General features: G+C 28.9%; 1 protein-coding gene across 1 annotated transcript in view; it reads right to left on the bottom strand.

Moving 5' to 3' along the window:
* LOC129912598 (probable serine/threonine-protein kinase DDB_G0282963) overlaps window positions 1–16,567 on the bottom strand; it is a 106,540-nt gene that overhangs the window by 53,697 nt on the left and 36,276 nt on the right. The gene's annotated exons all lie outside the window — the stretch shown is intronic.

Genomic DNA, 16,567 nt, shown 5'->3' with positions numbered 1-16,567 from the left:
TTAATTTAAACTGCATTTTTATAAAAATAAGGTCACTGTGGTGTATACGTAACCTTTTTTCAAAAAAACTTTTACAGTGAATATAAAATTTCTATCGAACTATAAATGGTTATATCTGCACGTTCAACATTTAAAGGATTCAACTATCCTTTTTTTATCTAAAAATTATTTTTTGTAATTAGAAGTTCTGTATTTTTATACAAGCTCCCTTTGTTTACAAATTAAAATTAATATATGGACACTAAAAAAAGAAATATGTAGATATCATGATAGGTAGACACTTTTTTCAAAACTAAGGTATAAATAATTGGAATATGGAATTAGAATTTTTTCAAATAATGCTAAAAAAATTAACTCTATTTTACCGTTATCTCAAAATTGTGAATACGAAATTGATTTAAAATTGTATATAAATATAGTCTTGCTTACTGTATCTATCTACAGTTTAAATTTCATTTATTTATCTGTTAAGGAAAAAAATAAAAAACGGTAAAAAAACTTGCTTTTCAGTCAAAAATCATTTCAAAATTCCAGTTTCTAGCACATACATGCGCATGACAAATACCTATATGTCCTATAGGTTTTTGAAAGCTCCAAAAAATTGATAAAAATAAAAAAAAAACACATAAAAAACAATTAAAAAAGTAGGTGTTTTTTTAAATTCATATTTCAAAACGCAGACTTAGAAAAAATCCGTTCTAGACCCCAAATTTTTTTATTACCTTTTGAATAGAATTTTTCAAATTATCAAAAAAAAAAATTCTTCTACCTATAACACTGGTCAACAAAGTTTTTGCCACAAGAACCAAAATATACTTTTCTAGTAGTTTTTGATGTGCTGAACTCGAATCTGAAGTCAGAAAATTGTTATTGGCCTCCGTTTTTGAAATATTATCGTTAGAAAATGTCAAAAAACGTCATTTTGGCCGTTTTCGAGGTTATGTTTTTATGTGAGGTAAATCATTATGAATAAATTTGAACGCGGTGCCTATAAGTACTGGTTTTATTCTTTAAAATAATGTTTAAATATTTCCAATATCTCATTTACTGCCCGAGATATTGAAAATTTAAGAAGCGGTCTTTGAATCAGAAGCAACACTGGCCAACCAAATTAAACTTTTTTTGCCACAAGAACCAAAATATACTTTTCGGGATGCTGAACTCGAATCCGCAATCAGAAAAATTCTATAAGCCTTCGTTCTTGAAATATTACCGTTATAAAATGAAAAAAAAAAAGGTTTTTTTTTATAACGGTTATATTTTAAGAACGGAGGCTAATAGAATTTTTCTGACTGCGGATTCGAGTTCAGCAGCCCAAAAACCTTCAGAAAAGTATATTTTGGTTCTTGTGGCAAAAATTCTGTGACCAATGACTTAAACTTTAGATTAAGCTTAGTTTCTCTTTGGCTTATTAACTGAAAATTAAGATATAGCGAGCAATAAAAGATATTTTGGGAAAATTTAAACAATTTTTGAAAGGAGAATATTTGTTATTATAATAACCCTTACAAATATGTTTATAGTGAATTACCTCACATAAAAACAGAACCTAGAAAACAGCCAAAATGACGTTTTTTAGCATTTTATAACGGTAATATTTCAAAAACGGAGGCCAATCAATTTTTTCTGACTTCTGATTCGGATTCAGCACCCCAAAAAATACTAGAAAAGTATATTTTGGTTCTTGTGGCAAAAAAAAAGTTAAATTTTGTTGACCAGTGTAATCACTACTTCGTCAAAGGTCTACCTCGTGCTTTAGTTTTAAAAAACCTTTCATAACTTGGTTTTGAAATTTTCTAGAATTTTGTCAATACCTTTGTTAGCCTAACAATAAATGTACATTAGGGTGTCCGTTATTTCCCAAAGTGATGTTTTCGGAGGAGACACCCCCCAGATCGAAAGTTTAGGACCTAAATAAGGGGAATTTAGCAAAACAAAATTTTTTGGAGGGCATTAACCCGTGCCTCTAGGTTCATACTTTCCCCGTACAAATTTGTATATGAAATTTTTAACTCATACATAAAATTTTTTTTCTCTCGAGTTAAATCATGTTTTTTTAAAATGTTTGATAATTCTGGTTAGAAAACAGTTACTTTAAAAGATCACATTCAAAATTTCCAGTTAAAAAATTTTTTTATATTTTATTTTGGTTTTTGAAATTATTAGCTGTTTTCGTGGTTTTTGCTTTTACGTTTTATTTTAAAAATAGATGGTTTAACTCGAGAGAAAAAAAAATTTATGTATGAGTTAAAAATTTCCCATACAAATTTGTACGGGGAAAGTATGAACCTAGAGGAACGGGTTAATGACCTCCAAAAAATTTTTTTTTGCTAAATTCCCCTTATTTAGGTCCTAAACTTTCGATCTGGGGGGTGTCTCCTCCGAAAACATCACTTTGGGAAATAACGGACACCCTAATGTACATATATATGGATTAAAAAAATCAAGTTTCCCGCTTAGAAAAAAGCAATTTTTTTGGCAATTTTGTTCTACCCCTATAAACCGTATAGTACAGGTAAAATAGTACATAAAATCAAGAAATAAAAAAAAAATTGTTACACTCATGAAACTTGGAAAAAAGTTTGCTTTTGGGATAAGAACCAAGGACAAAAAAAGTCTATAAAAAAAAGTTGGGTGGAAGGGTGTTTGTTCGCGGACAAGAGGGAGGAGCTGAAGGTCAAAAATACACTGAAAAAAATTGTTTGTTGAATATCATCATATGACACATGTTTTCAAAGTATTTTTTGATGCTGAATCTAATGACATAAAAATAAAGTCAATACGATTGATTTAAGAAAAGTTATTGCCGATTAAAAACAAGGGTGCTTGTTTTTTGACTTCAAACGGTAAAATATAACAGAAACCTATTTAAAAAACATGCTACACTGACAAAATTCGGGATGAAGGTTTTAGATAAAGCAGGGACAAAGGATTCATAAGGTTTTTAAAAAAATTTTTCGTGAAAGGGTGTTTTTTTGGTGGGTTGAGTTGTGTGTGAGAAAGGTATCATACACCGAAAAAAAAATTTGATAGCAACAGCTATCAAATTAACATTTTTCAGTGACAAAAGTCGTCCAACAATTAAAATATCAATTTTGATATTTGATCATATCATTTTGACATTTTTTAATTTCAGGTGGGATAGTGAAAATTTCACTTTGACAATTATAATATCATTTTGACATTTTTTAAGTTTAAGTGGATAGTGAAATTTCACTTTGACAATTAAAATACCAATGTTGACTAGATTTTACGTTTTAGTTCATTATAATGAAACCTTTTTCTTTCCTTTTCTTTTTTATTATTTTTCTAATTTTCTTTTTTTTTTTCAAAACATTACTGAAAGGAAATATTCTTTACAAAATAGTGGTGATATTATTTTTTCTATTATATGTAGGTGATATAATTGTTTTGTTATTTTCTCCCAAACTATGTGAAGTAAAATCTAAGTGCCGATCAAATTTTCTCAGTAAATCATACATTTTACTTCGAAAAAACACAAAGCGCCTTTAAATTAGTACACATTAAGAATTTTTTATTTAATATTTTTCAATAATTTGGAATGAGAAATTGATATGAAAAAATGATAATAAAATATCAAAAAAAAATTCCAAAATGTGACATTTAAAAATCATCCTGATAATAAAAATGTTGTTTTAACATTTTAAATATCATAAAACACATTTTATAGAGCATTTTTGGGTGATATTTAAAAAATGTTAATTTGATATTTAAAAAATGTTAAATTGATATTGTTTTTTTTTTCGGTGTAACAGCTGACTTATATTTTATTAATTTTTAAAACTTGGTGAAAAAGTTTTGTTTGTTTTATCTTGAGTGAAAGGGTGTTTTTTTTAAAGATATGATGAAATTTGGAATTAATACCACAAAAACTGGGAAAAAATTGTTGCACCACTGAAAATTGGTACAAATGTTAGATTTATAACAGAAACCAAGAATCTAAGTAGTCTTTAAAAATATTTTAGGTTAAAGGGTGTTTATTTGGGGAAATAATCGATGGGTATAAAAGTTACCCTTACAAAATTTGTTAAAAATGTTGTGTTTCTCATTTGAATTACTAATAAAGTAAAACTATAAATTTTTTTCATGTGAAAGGGTGTTTTTTTTAGGTGTAGAGAGAATATGGGTATATTTGGAAAAGTGTGCAATACTAGAGCAATACTAGTGGTACCCTGTTGAAATTCAGGAATTATGTTACTTTGGAGATAAAAAACAAGAATCTAAAGTGTCTTTAAAAATATCATGGTTAAAAGGGTGTTTTTTTTTTAGTGAAAACAAAAATGATGGGTCAACCTAATGAAATTTGGTAAAAACATTGAATTTGGGATAGAAAGCAAGAATAAAGAGTTTTCATACAAAAAATCTAGGTGAAAGGGTGTTTATTTCGAAGAGACAGTAAAATCTGTAATTCGTCCCAAAAAGCCAATGATTCATTTTATTTTTGGTTTTGATGACAAATTAAATGTTTATACTTAAGTTCTTAGACGTTCTACACGAATCATTGGCGTTTTTTTATCAATTACAGATTTTACTGTCTCTTCGAAAAAAAAACACCCTTTGACCTATTTTTTTTTTTTTTTTTTGTGAAAACTCTTTATCAATTTATTTATTAATGATTGAATTTTTAAAAATTCTTCATTAGTATTCACCTTTAGGTTATTACCATTCAAATAAGTTTTGTATGTAAAAAAGGTTGTTTTGAAATTGATAAACCTTGAATTTGATGATTTGTCACTCAGCCTGTCTGTGTGAATAAGGAACAACAACAAAAACGGATGGGTCGATCCACTTAAAACTTGGTATGTAAAGGTTTTTGAAGGCCCTACAGAGAGGTTTTCGGAATATTTTTTCCTACCAAAAATCACGTTCCCTGTTACATCTACCAAGTTTATAAAATTAAATTCCGCAAAAAACGGCTCCAACGATTTGTAGGTTTTTTTTGAAAAAAGGTCTATTTTTAAATGAGAAAGTTTCTGGTAATATCGATATTAAGGTAGCCTGGAAATTAAGTTTGTTAAACCAAAGTTAATCCATCCAAGTTAGTTTATGAAATTTCTTAAATTATTGTTAAGCTCTAAACCTATCAAAAATTGTGGTTAAGTTGCTAATTTAAAAAAAAAATACCAACCTAATAATCATTTAAACATAGATGAAAGATGACCATTCGAATGGTTAAAAACAACAGAGTAGGTATATTAACTTATCATAAAACCAAATTTTGACCCTGGTAATAACCAACAATATCCTCATTAATGAATGATTAAAAACCCATCATAGATAGGTAGCACATTTTTTTTTCTTCAATTTTGCACTTTCATCAATTTACACCAACAACAGATTACCAACCTTCAAAAACCAAACAAAGTTTTAAAACAAAGAAGTAAGAAGAAAAAAAGAAAAAAATAACCACAGTTAATGAGAAACGTTTGCTGCTTATGTGGTTTATAAATGACCTTTTATTGCGATCCTTTCGAAATGAAAATAAAAAAAATAAATAATTTAAATAAGAATTAAAAGGTCAAGAAAAAATATAAAACATTAATTAAAAATACATTGTGTAACAAACCAACCAACAACAACAACGAAAGAAAATATAAAATCAAAACCAAAAAGAAAATACATACCTACTTTCAATTGTTCTATTTACATTTACATACATACACATTCAAATTTATACACACTAACGTACAAAAAATACGTCTTTAGCAACAACTGGACTTCAGGCTATTCACCTAATGTGATGATTGGAATGGAAAAGGAGCTGTTGAGGATGGTGGTGGGTCAGTGGTCATTTTAAAACAATCTACTTTTTGACTTCCAACAAGAAAAAAAATTAAAACAGTACTGTGGGGTACCAAATAAATAAAGGATGTTAAATCCTTTGGAAAAAAGAAAGAATTTTTATTCTCGGTGTCAAAGAAAATTTTTAACTTGAATTGATAGTCAAATTGGAATTATATTTTAAAGCAGAGAAAAAAAAATCTAAAATTTTGTGATGTTACGTTCAGACCAGACCAAAGAAATATTTTGTTAACATGTAAAAAATTCTCAAAAACATTTTTGAAAGTTTTTTTTTGTTTCCAGTTGAACAAATTAGCATCACTTTGTGTAGAATAAAAAAACAAAATCTACATTTAATTGTATTATATGGAAGACTCCTAACATAAAAAAAAACACGAAACAAAATATTGACATACATAATGTTTGTCCCCTCACTCAGGGGTGTTGTGTCTGTATAACACTTAAAAAATGTTCCATTGGCTTGAGATTCGTCTTTTTGACGCCGCTAGAGTAGGCTCCATTTGTATGCATTTTGAGTGGTAATTTTTGTTCTCATTTTTTTTTTATTTTTTTTGTTTATATTTTTCTTATGTGTGCACAGTTTTCTTAATTTGCCCCGGGGTGTTGTCAACAAGTATTCTTGTGATAAACACACATTGTGCAGGGGTATTTTTTTTTTTGTATAATAAAAGACAGCAGCAAAAAGTATTTAAATATGTCTCTGTGTTTGTGTGTGTGTGTAATTTTTTTTGCTCTGTGAGTCAGTCATGTTTCAAAGAAAAACAATTTTTCAAGCATTTCTCACAAAGTGTAGAAAAGGTTAAGTCTTGCAATTTGTGTATAAGTCTTATGTGGCTTTTAGATTTAAATCTGTATTCTGGGTGATTTGAAATTAGAACTGTAAAAGAATGGAAAATGTTTTGGAGTGTATTATTCGAAGTACAATGGAATTTCAAAAATTAAACTGATTTTTGCGCTCCATTCTAAACTTTTTTCTTTCATAAATTCGTATATTTAAAGAGGTCTTAAGGTCATACTATTTGGCTCTTGAAGTCCTAATTCATCGTGAAGACTTTTTTCTTTCACAAATTAGCATCTTTAAAGAGGTCTTAAGGTCATACTATTTTGTTCTTGAAGTCTTAATTCATCATGAAGACTTTTTTCTTTCATAAATACGCATGTTTAAAGAGGTCTTTAGGTCATACTAGTTGGTTCTTGAATCCTAATTCATTATGAAGACTTTTTTTCTTTCACAAATTAGCATCTTTAAAGAGGTCTTAAGGTCATACTATTTGGTTCTTGAAGTCCTAATTCATCATGAAGACTTTTTTCTTTCATAAATACGCATGTTTAAAGAGATCTTAAGGTCATACTATTTGGTTCTTGAAGTCTTTTTTCTTTCATAAATTCGCATATTTAAAGAGATCTTAAGGTCATACTATTTGGTTCTTGAAGTCCTAATTCATCATGAAGACTTTTTTCTTTCATAAATACGCATGTTTAAAGAGGTCTTTAGGTCATACTAGTTGGTTCTTGAATCCTAATTCATTATGAAGACTTTTTTTCTTTCACAAATTAGCATCTTTAAAGAGGTCTTAAGGTCATACTATTTGGTTCTTGAAGTCCTAATTCATCATGAAGACTTTTTTCTTTCATAAATACGCATGTTTAAAGAGGTCTTTAGGTCATACTAGTTGGTTCTTGAATCCTAATTCATCATGAAGACTTTTTTTCTTTCACAAATTAGCATCTTTAAAGAGGTCTTAAGGTCATACTATTTGGTTCTTGAAGTCCTAATTCATCATGAAGACTTTTTTCTTTCATAAATACGCATGTTTAAAGAGATCTTAAGGTCATACTATTTGGTTCTTGAAGTCTTTTTTCTTTCATAAATTCGCATATTTAAAGAGATCTTAAGGTCATACTATTTGGTTCTTGAAGTCCTAATTCATCATGAAGACTTTTTTCTTTCATAAATACGCATGTTTAAAGAGGTCTTTAGGTCATACTAGTTGGTTCTTGAATCCTAATTCATTATGAAGACTTTTTTTCTTTCACAAATTAGCATCTTTAAAGAGGTCTTAAGGTCATACTATTTGGTTCTTGAAGTCCTAATTCATCATGAAGACTTTTTTCTTTCATAAATACGCATGTTTAAAGAGATCTTAAGGTCATACTATTTGGTTCTTGAAGTCTTTTTTCTTTCATAAATTCGCATATTTAAAGAGATCTTAAGGTCATACTATTTGGTTCTTGAAGTCCTAATTCATCATGAAGACTTTTTTCTTTCATAAATACGCATGTTTAAAGAGATCTTAAGGTCATACTATTTGGTTCTTGAAGTCTTTTTTCTTTCATAAATTCGCATATTTAAAGAGATCTTAAGGTCATACTATTTGGTTCTTGAAGTATTAATTCATCATGAAGACTTTTTTCTTTCATAAATACGCATGTTTAAAGAGGTCTTTAGGTCATACTAGTTGGTTCTTGAATCCTAATTCATTATGAAGACTTTTTTTCTTTCACAAATTAGCATCTTTAAAGAGGTCTTAAGGTCATACTATTTGGTTCTTGAAGTCCTAATTCATCATGAAGACTTTTTTCTTTCATAAATACGCATGTTTAAAGAGATCTTAAGGTCATACTATTTGGTTCTTGAAGTCTTTTTTCTTTCATAAATTCGCATATTTAAAGAGATCTTAAGGTCATACTATTTGGTTCTTGAAGTCCTAATTCATCATGAAGACTTTTTTCTTTCATAAATACGCATGTTTAAAGAGGTCTTTAGGTCATACTAGTTGGTTCTTGAATCCTAATTCATTATGAAGACTTTTTTTCTTTCACAAATTAGCATCTTTAAAGAGGTCTTAAGGTCATACTATTTGGTTCTTGAAGTCCTAATTCATCATGAAGACTTTTTTCTTTCATAAATACGCATGTTTAAAGAGATCTTAAGGTCATACTATTTGGTTCTTGAAGTCTTTTTTCTTTCATAAATTCGCATATTTAAAGAGATCTTAAGGTCATACTATTTGGTTCTTGAAGTCCTAATTCATCATGAAGACTTTTTTCTTTCATAAATACGCATGTTTAAAGAGGTCTTTAGGTCATACTAGTTGGTTCTTGAATCCTAATTCATTATGAAGACTTTTTTTCTTTCACAAATTAGCATCTTTAAAGAGGTCTTAAGGTCATACTATTTGGTTCTTGAAGTCCTAATTCATCATGAAGACTTTTTTCTTTCATAAATACGCATGTTTAAAGAGATCTTAAGGTCATACTATTTGGTTCTTGAAGTCTTTTTTCTTTCATAAATTCGCATATTTAAAGAGATCTTAAGGTCATACTATTTGGTTCTTGAAGTCCTAATTCATCATGAAGACTTTTTTCTTTCATAAATACGCATGTTTAAAGAGATCTTAAGGTCATACTATTTGGTTCTTGAAGTCTTTTTTCTTTCATAAATTCGCATATTTAAAGAGATCTTAAGGTCATACTATTTGGTTCTTGAAGTATTAATTCATCATGAAGACTTTTTTCTTTCATAAATACGCATGTTTAAAGAGGTCTTTAGGTCATACTAGTTGGTTCTTGAATCCTAATTCATTATGAAGACTTTTTTTCTTTCACAAATTAGCATCTTTAAAGAGGTCTTAAGGTCATACTATTTGGTTCTTGAAGTCCTAATTCATCATGAAGACTTTTTTCTTTCATAAATACGCATGTTTAAAGAGATCTTAAGGTCATACTATTTGGTTCTTGAAGTCTTTTTTCTTTCATAAATTCGCATATTTAAAGAGATCTTAAGGTCATACTATTTGGTTCTTGAAGTCCTAATTCATCATGAAGACTTTTTTCTTTCATAAATACGCATGTTTAAAGAGGTCTTTAGGTCATACTAGTTGGTTCTTGAATCCTAATTCATTATGAAGACTTTTTTTCTTTCACAAATTAGCATCTTTAAAGAGGTCTTAAGGTCATACTATTTGGTTCTTGAAGTCCTAATTCATCATGAAGACTTTTTTCTTTCATAAATACGCATGTTTAAAGAGGTCTTTAGGTCATACTAGTTGGTTCTTGAATCCTAATTCATTATGAAGACTTTTTTTCTTTCACAAATTAGCATCTTTAAAGAGGTCTTAAGGTCATACTATTTGGTTCTTGAAGTATTAATTCATCATGAAGACTTTTTTCTTTCATAAATACGCATGTTTAAAGAGGTCTTTAGGTCATACTAGTTGGTTCTTGAATCCTAATTCATTATGAAGACTTTTTTTCTTTCACAAATTAGCATCTTTAAAGAGGTCTTAAGGTCATACTATTTGGTTCTTGAAGTCCTAATTCATTATGAAGACTTTTTTCTTTCATAAATTCGTATCTTTAAAGAGGTCTTAAGACCATACTATTTGGTTCTTGAAGTCCTAATTCATCATGAAGACTTATTTCTTCCATAAATACGCAACTTTAGAGAGGTCTTTAGGTCATATTTTTTTGTTTTCGAAGTCCTATTTCATAACGAAGACTTTTTTCTTTCATAAATTTGCATATTTAAAGAGGTCTAAAGGTCATACTATTTGGCTCTCAAAGTCCTATTTCATCATGAATACTTTTTTCTTTCATAAATAAGCATCTTTAAAGAGGTCTTAAGGTCATACTATTTGGTTCTTTAAGTTCTAATTCGTTATGAAGACTTTTTTCTCTCCATTCTAAGAGGTCTAAAGGTCATACTATTTGGCTCTCAAAGTCCTATTTCATCATGAAGACTTTTTTCTTTCATAAATACGCATCTTTAAAGAGGTCTTTAGGTCATACTAGTTGGTTCTTGAAGTCCTAATTCATTATGAAGACTTTTTTTCTTTCACAAATTAGCATCTTTAAAGAGGTCTTAAGGTCATACTATTTGCTTCTTGTCCTATTTCATCATGAAGACTTTAATTTTTCATAAATTCGCATATTTAAAGAGGTCTTAAGGTCATACTATTTGGTTCTTGAAGTCCTAATTCATTATGAAGACTTTTTTTTTTCACAAATTAGCATCAAAAAAGAGGTCTTAAGGTCATACTATTTGGTTCTCGAAGTCCTAATTCATCATGAAGACTTTTTTCCTTCATAAATTAGCATCTTTAAAGAGGTCTATTGGAGAATAGCAAACTGATTCAGTTGGGATAGAAAGAAAAGGATCATTTCGTTGGCTTGCAAAGTTTTCAGAACTGACTAAACTATACCAGAACATCACCACAGTGACAACCAGACCGGAACAACAATAAAATAATTTTTTATAGCTAAATAAATATTGTTAAAATAAAACAAATTATTATCAGTTTAAAAGAAATAATTTTTTGTTATATTCAAACAAAATTCCAAAAAAAATCATAAATCCGTTTAAAAAATAATTGAAACTTTAAAAAAAATTTAAAGTTGATATTTTCGAAAATTTTTGAACAAAAATTTTCTCAGAAAAATTTCGTTAAAATTGATTAAGTGGTTTTCAATAAAGTCAGAAATCAAGAAAAGGTTATTGTTGCGGTTTAAATCATTAACAAAAACTACACAAATACACAAGAAAAAAGTTGAGACCTGTGGGTGAAACTTTCTTAATTTTATCTATATGTTTTTTTCGATCGCTGAAAACAATTATTTTCGACTCATCACATCAGGTTTTTGACATAAGCTAAAAAAAAGGACTCATTTTATTTAGAAGGTTATTTAGAGAAAAATTATGGGATCGAGAGAAATGGACTTTCTATCAAGCAATCAAATGGCATACATTATGGAGATCAAACCCATTTAAGAGAAAGAACGTGGTACCCAGTCACCAGTCATGTATTTTATGTTATTTTTTTTATAAAGTGCAGCTTTTTACCTACGAACAAATAAGTGTACTCAAACCGATGAAACCTAATAGTATAATCAGAAGGCTCCATGAAATAGAGTCTCAATGATATAACACCTAATTTTGTAGAATTCATTAATAAGCCCAGTTTAGCCTTTTTCTTAAACTTCTTAAATTTGACAAAATTTTCTCATTAAAATACAGTTTTGAGAAAAAATAAAAAAAAGGTTTCATAAATTCTCTGCAAATTTCCCTTTCCGTTCTATCAAGTCGCCATGTCGCAAAATAATCAAATAGAGGCAAAAGAGTGAACAAACAAAAATGAAGACAGAATAAAAAAAAAAAAAAAACATGTCGTTTTCTATTATTCCGGTTCAAATTACAATATAAACCACATTCTGACAATGAGTTATGCATTGCGTTGTGAAATAAATGATCTAGGACACCTCCTAAAGGAATGACTTGCTATAGTTGTATGTATGTATGTATGTTTTTTTTATACATACTCCATCACACATTTATACTAACCAAGTTTTGTGTATATTCGTTTGTACTATTACACAATTTGAGCTCATTCGTGCTTGAATCCACTCAATAAAAAATTCATTAAGATAACGACAAGCTATTTGAGAGTGAGAAAGCGAAAAGAGAGGTAGAGAGAAAGAGAAAAAAGACAAAGAGTACGTAACCTAATTATCCCGTCTAAAACAAATATCCGATCCCTCGACTAAAATCCGATATGGAGCACCAGCATAAAGAGAGAGAGGAGATTTGGGTTTGGCTGCATAATAACTCACCATTCACTTAGGCACCTATGGTTGACGACGCCATTTTTAACAAAATCAATCCCTTCACAACTTGGCCACAGCAGGAACAATGTGGTTTCTGTGGGTTGTGGTGTGGTGTGGAGGCTAAAAGTAGTGGGTTATAATAGTGGTAGTGGGCAGTGGATAGTCCTCGATGCGGTTAAACCAAATTCATTCGATTTGAATGCGTTAAACTTTGTTTATTAGTGTGACCATTTCAAATTAAAAAAAAAAATGGACTTCTTCTATTAGAAAATCAATTTTAAATCCAAGAATACTTCACATTGAGACATAAGTCATTAAGTGATACTTTAACTTAAAAAATGTGTGTGGCGTATGAGTACTTTTTTTTTTTATTTGAATATCATCTAGTCGTTGACTCAGATAAATATTCAAAGTTAAATTTTAGATCTGATTATTTAAAGACAAAATTAAGGAAATGTAAGTTTCATTTAAAAGTGGAATATAACAATAAAAAAAATCATATGTGCAATTCACATGTGGTAGAATCATTTTTCTCGCGAAAATATCTACCTTTTTTTATTCCATCACCTATAAATCCATTTTTTTATATGACTTTCTATAATAAATTTAATATCATCTGAAAGCTTATTATTTCACCTTTTCTATGATGCTTCAATCATATTTCTACCATGCCTACAAAAAAAGTAAGAATTTTTTAAAGCCAACCATGTCGAAATTTTAAACTGAGATTATGTTACTCCCTACACTGGTGGCTATTCATCGGCAACATATCTCCACAGGTGTTTTGAGGTATTTCTTGTAGTTAATGTAACGTTATGTGTGTTTGTTACATATATAAAGTTATAAAGTTACATAAAATTTGTATGTGCTCTAGATCAAAAGATATAATGTGTTTAGAAAAAGAACATTTTTTCACCGTTATCTCAGGATTTTGAATATAAAATTAATTGACATTTTGCACAGTTGAATCGTTTATTTCAGAAACAGCATAAGTCCACTTTTTCCAAAATTTTTTTTTTGGAAATTTCTCATTTATGTATAGTTATTCATCTTCTGAAAAAAAATTTAGTATGTCAGACCCCCCAAAATACGAAAACTGAAAGAAAAGGGTTCAAAATATATGGAAAATTTTCACCCGGTGACAACATTTTTGACTGTTAAATACATGACTTTTTACCAGTTTTAAATTATTTTGGCAGCAATCTTGACACGCACCCCCTTTTGTTATATATCTATAAAAAGGTAAAGAATAACTCTATCTATATCTATTAAATTCATTAAAATTGTACTCAGGATTCAAAAGTTATAGCCAGATTTCTGGTGGTGGCAGCATTTTTAACTCTTGAATAATATGACATTTTACCAGTTTTAAATATTTTTGGCAAACATCATGACACGCAAGCCTTTAAGTTATACGTCTATAAAAAGGTAAAGATTTACTCTATCTACTGCTATTTATTTATTAAAATCGAAAGTAGGGTTCAAAAACTATAGCTAAATAAAAACAAAAGTTTTACCACAAAAATTTCGTTTATTTCAGAAACGACATAAGTCCACCGACTTTTAAGAATTAAAAACCCGCAAAGACCTAAAAAAAGTTTATATTTTAAAGATTTATAAATGCATCTTAGGCTAGATTATAACTCGGCATACTCTAAATTTGAAGTGTTGTGGAATTTTAAGTAAAAAACAGTTTTTTGTTGCTCCTGAAAAGTTTATGCTCATGGACTTATGTCGTTTCTGAAATAAACGATTCAGTTATAGTCTATTCTATTAACTATCTATAGTATAAATTTCATTTATCTATTTAATTAAACAAAAAAGTTATAATCAATTGATTTTTCATGTCGCTTTTTCGTTTCATCGTGTTTTAAATCACTACGATACTAAGTTTTCACTTCAAAAAAGAGCTTGATAAATTTATTGTCTCTATTAAATACCGTTTTCAAAAAGGTATAAACCATTTTTCTAAAAGCTAAGACTATAGACTCAGTCAGAACACAGAACATGCATGCTTTTTTGGTTTTTGTTTTATTTTCGTGCTTTTTTAGTTTGTTCTAATAACACTGAAAAGGTATATGCATGAACTGACTAAACTCTAATGTGGAACAGACGATATCGGGATGTATTTAGCAAAAAAAAAATAATTTTTTACTTGCGATATAGGTACTATAGGGCAAGTTTAGGATTCGTAAAAAAAATCGAACTCGAGATAACAATTTTACATGACATTACGATGATGGAGAATGCCAAAAAAGTGGGTCCGGCAATTCTGTCTGTCTGTCTGTCTGTCTGTCTGTCTGTCTGTCCGTCTGTCTCTATCTGGAGCTGCAGTCTAAACGAGTGAAGTGATTTTCTTCAAACTTGGTAGTTAGCAGTTTTTGGTGATTCCCTAGAGGGGAAATTGAAATTTTTTTTTTATGACCAAAACTAACGGTACCTGCCATATAACGGAAATAGAAAAGTTAATTTTTTTCAAAAACGGCTCTAACGATTTTGATTAAAATTTTTGTGTGTAATACTACACATAAGAGCCAACTTTTTAAATAAAAAAAATATTTTTTGTACCGTTATTAACGGTACCTGTCATAGAACGGTTTTTTTCGTTTCTGAATATCTCGTACAAAATTAACCCGATTTAAATGAAAATTTTTATACAAAAGTGTGTAAGTAAAGATAATATTAAAATTTTAGAAAATTTTCAAAAAACGCATTTTTGGTTTTTTAAAAAATATTTCAAAATTTTTTTTTGAAAAATCAATTTTTTGAAAACGGATCAATGAAAAATTTTGAAATTTAGTTTTTATGTGTAAATTAATTATTTCTTCAAAATGGCATACCAACTTTTTTTTTGAAAAATGTTAAAAAAATTTTATATATAAAAAATTATTTTTTTAAAAAACGGCTCCTACAATTTTCAAAATTTTTTTTCTAAAAATACCTTTTTATACGAGAAATAAAATGGCATATTTGTTTTTTTTTTTAAGATATTTTAAAACGGAGTTTTATTAATTATAAAAACAGATTTAATTTTTTATACTACTTATGAAATTTCTTCAAAATATCGAATTTTAAATTTCTTGAATAAAAAGCTTTAACATTATAGTTACTTTAAGCATAAGAGCAAGTACGTGCGACCCCAGTCGTGCAATTTATTTCTGTTGGCCTCGTAACAATCTAAGGTCAGTAAAAATTGGTACAAAAATAATCTAAAATTCAAATTCATGTAAACAAAAACCAAAAAGCTAATGAAAAAAAAACCGGAAAAGATTCAAACAAGCTAGAAATACCTGCAGAAGAAGAACCAAATCCTTCATGACCGACCTTTTAGAATAAAATATCTAAGCCTAGGTAACAACGTTTTCGAGAAAATGAAAAAAAAAAACCTTTTAAGAGTAATAGTTTTAATTAGTTGCGAGTTGCGAGACCCAAAGGCTGAATTTAGGCTTGAGTAAGTCGTCCCCTCAAATATTCGCTTTAATAATGCCATTTTTTTTTTCAAATTGCTTAAAAATAGTTGTACAAAAAATCGTGTATTCTGGTCACTCTACTTATTGTTTTCAAGGTAATAGTAAAAGCATATATTCACCAGAATAGTAGTTGATAGTACTTTGAGACAGCACACCTTTTTTGTGTTGGGGTACATTTTAACATTCTCCATATTTTAATGTTCGCCTGGAAGCATAAAACCAACTCACACTTTTGCGGTTAAGCGAACGATTTGTGAACAAACAATCTATCAATATATTCATAGGCATTCGCATATCTATATTCGTTTAGTCAAATATTTACTGTCTTATGCAATTATTGTCGCCACCACTACCGGTGACCGGCAACAACGTCGCGTCGCTACACACCAAATGCTTCCACTATTTTGTCATTTTTGTTCCTCTTAACTGTCTCTATTCAGCAAGCAAGCAAATGTAATGAGTATACTTTTTGGTTGATTAGAAGCGTAACATTTCACTGGCAAAACTATTATAAGCTGCATGTATGGAATCTATATTTATATTGCCGTTGTGAAAGGATACGTCCTTAAGTGTTGCCTGTTGTTTAACTTGTTGATGCTACTGTTACTGCGCTATCAATGCAAACAATGGAAAAAAACAATCCATCAGGAATTACCATACCGGATGGACTT

The sequence above is a fragment of the Episyrphus balteatus genome, chromosome 1 (genome assembly GCF_945859705.1).
Source record: "Episyrphus balteatus chromosome 1, idEpiBalt1.1, whole genome shotgun sequence".
In the NCBI taxonomy this organism is placed as follows: Eukaryota; Metazoa; Arthropoda; class Insecta; order Diptera; family Syrphidae; genus Episyrphus; species Episyrphus balteatus.
The sequence above is the reverse complement of the archived record's forward strand: the minus strand, read 5'-3'. Positions and strand labels throughout refer to the sequence as shown.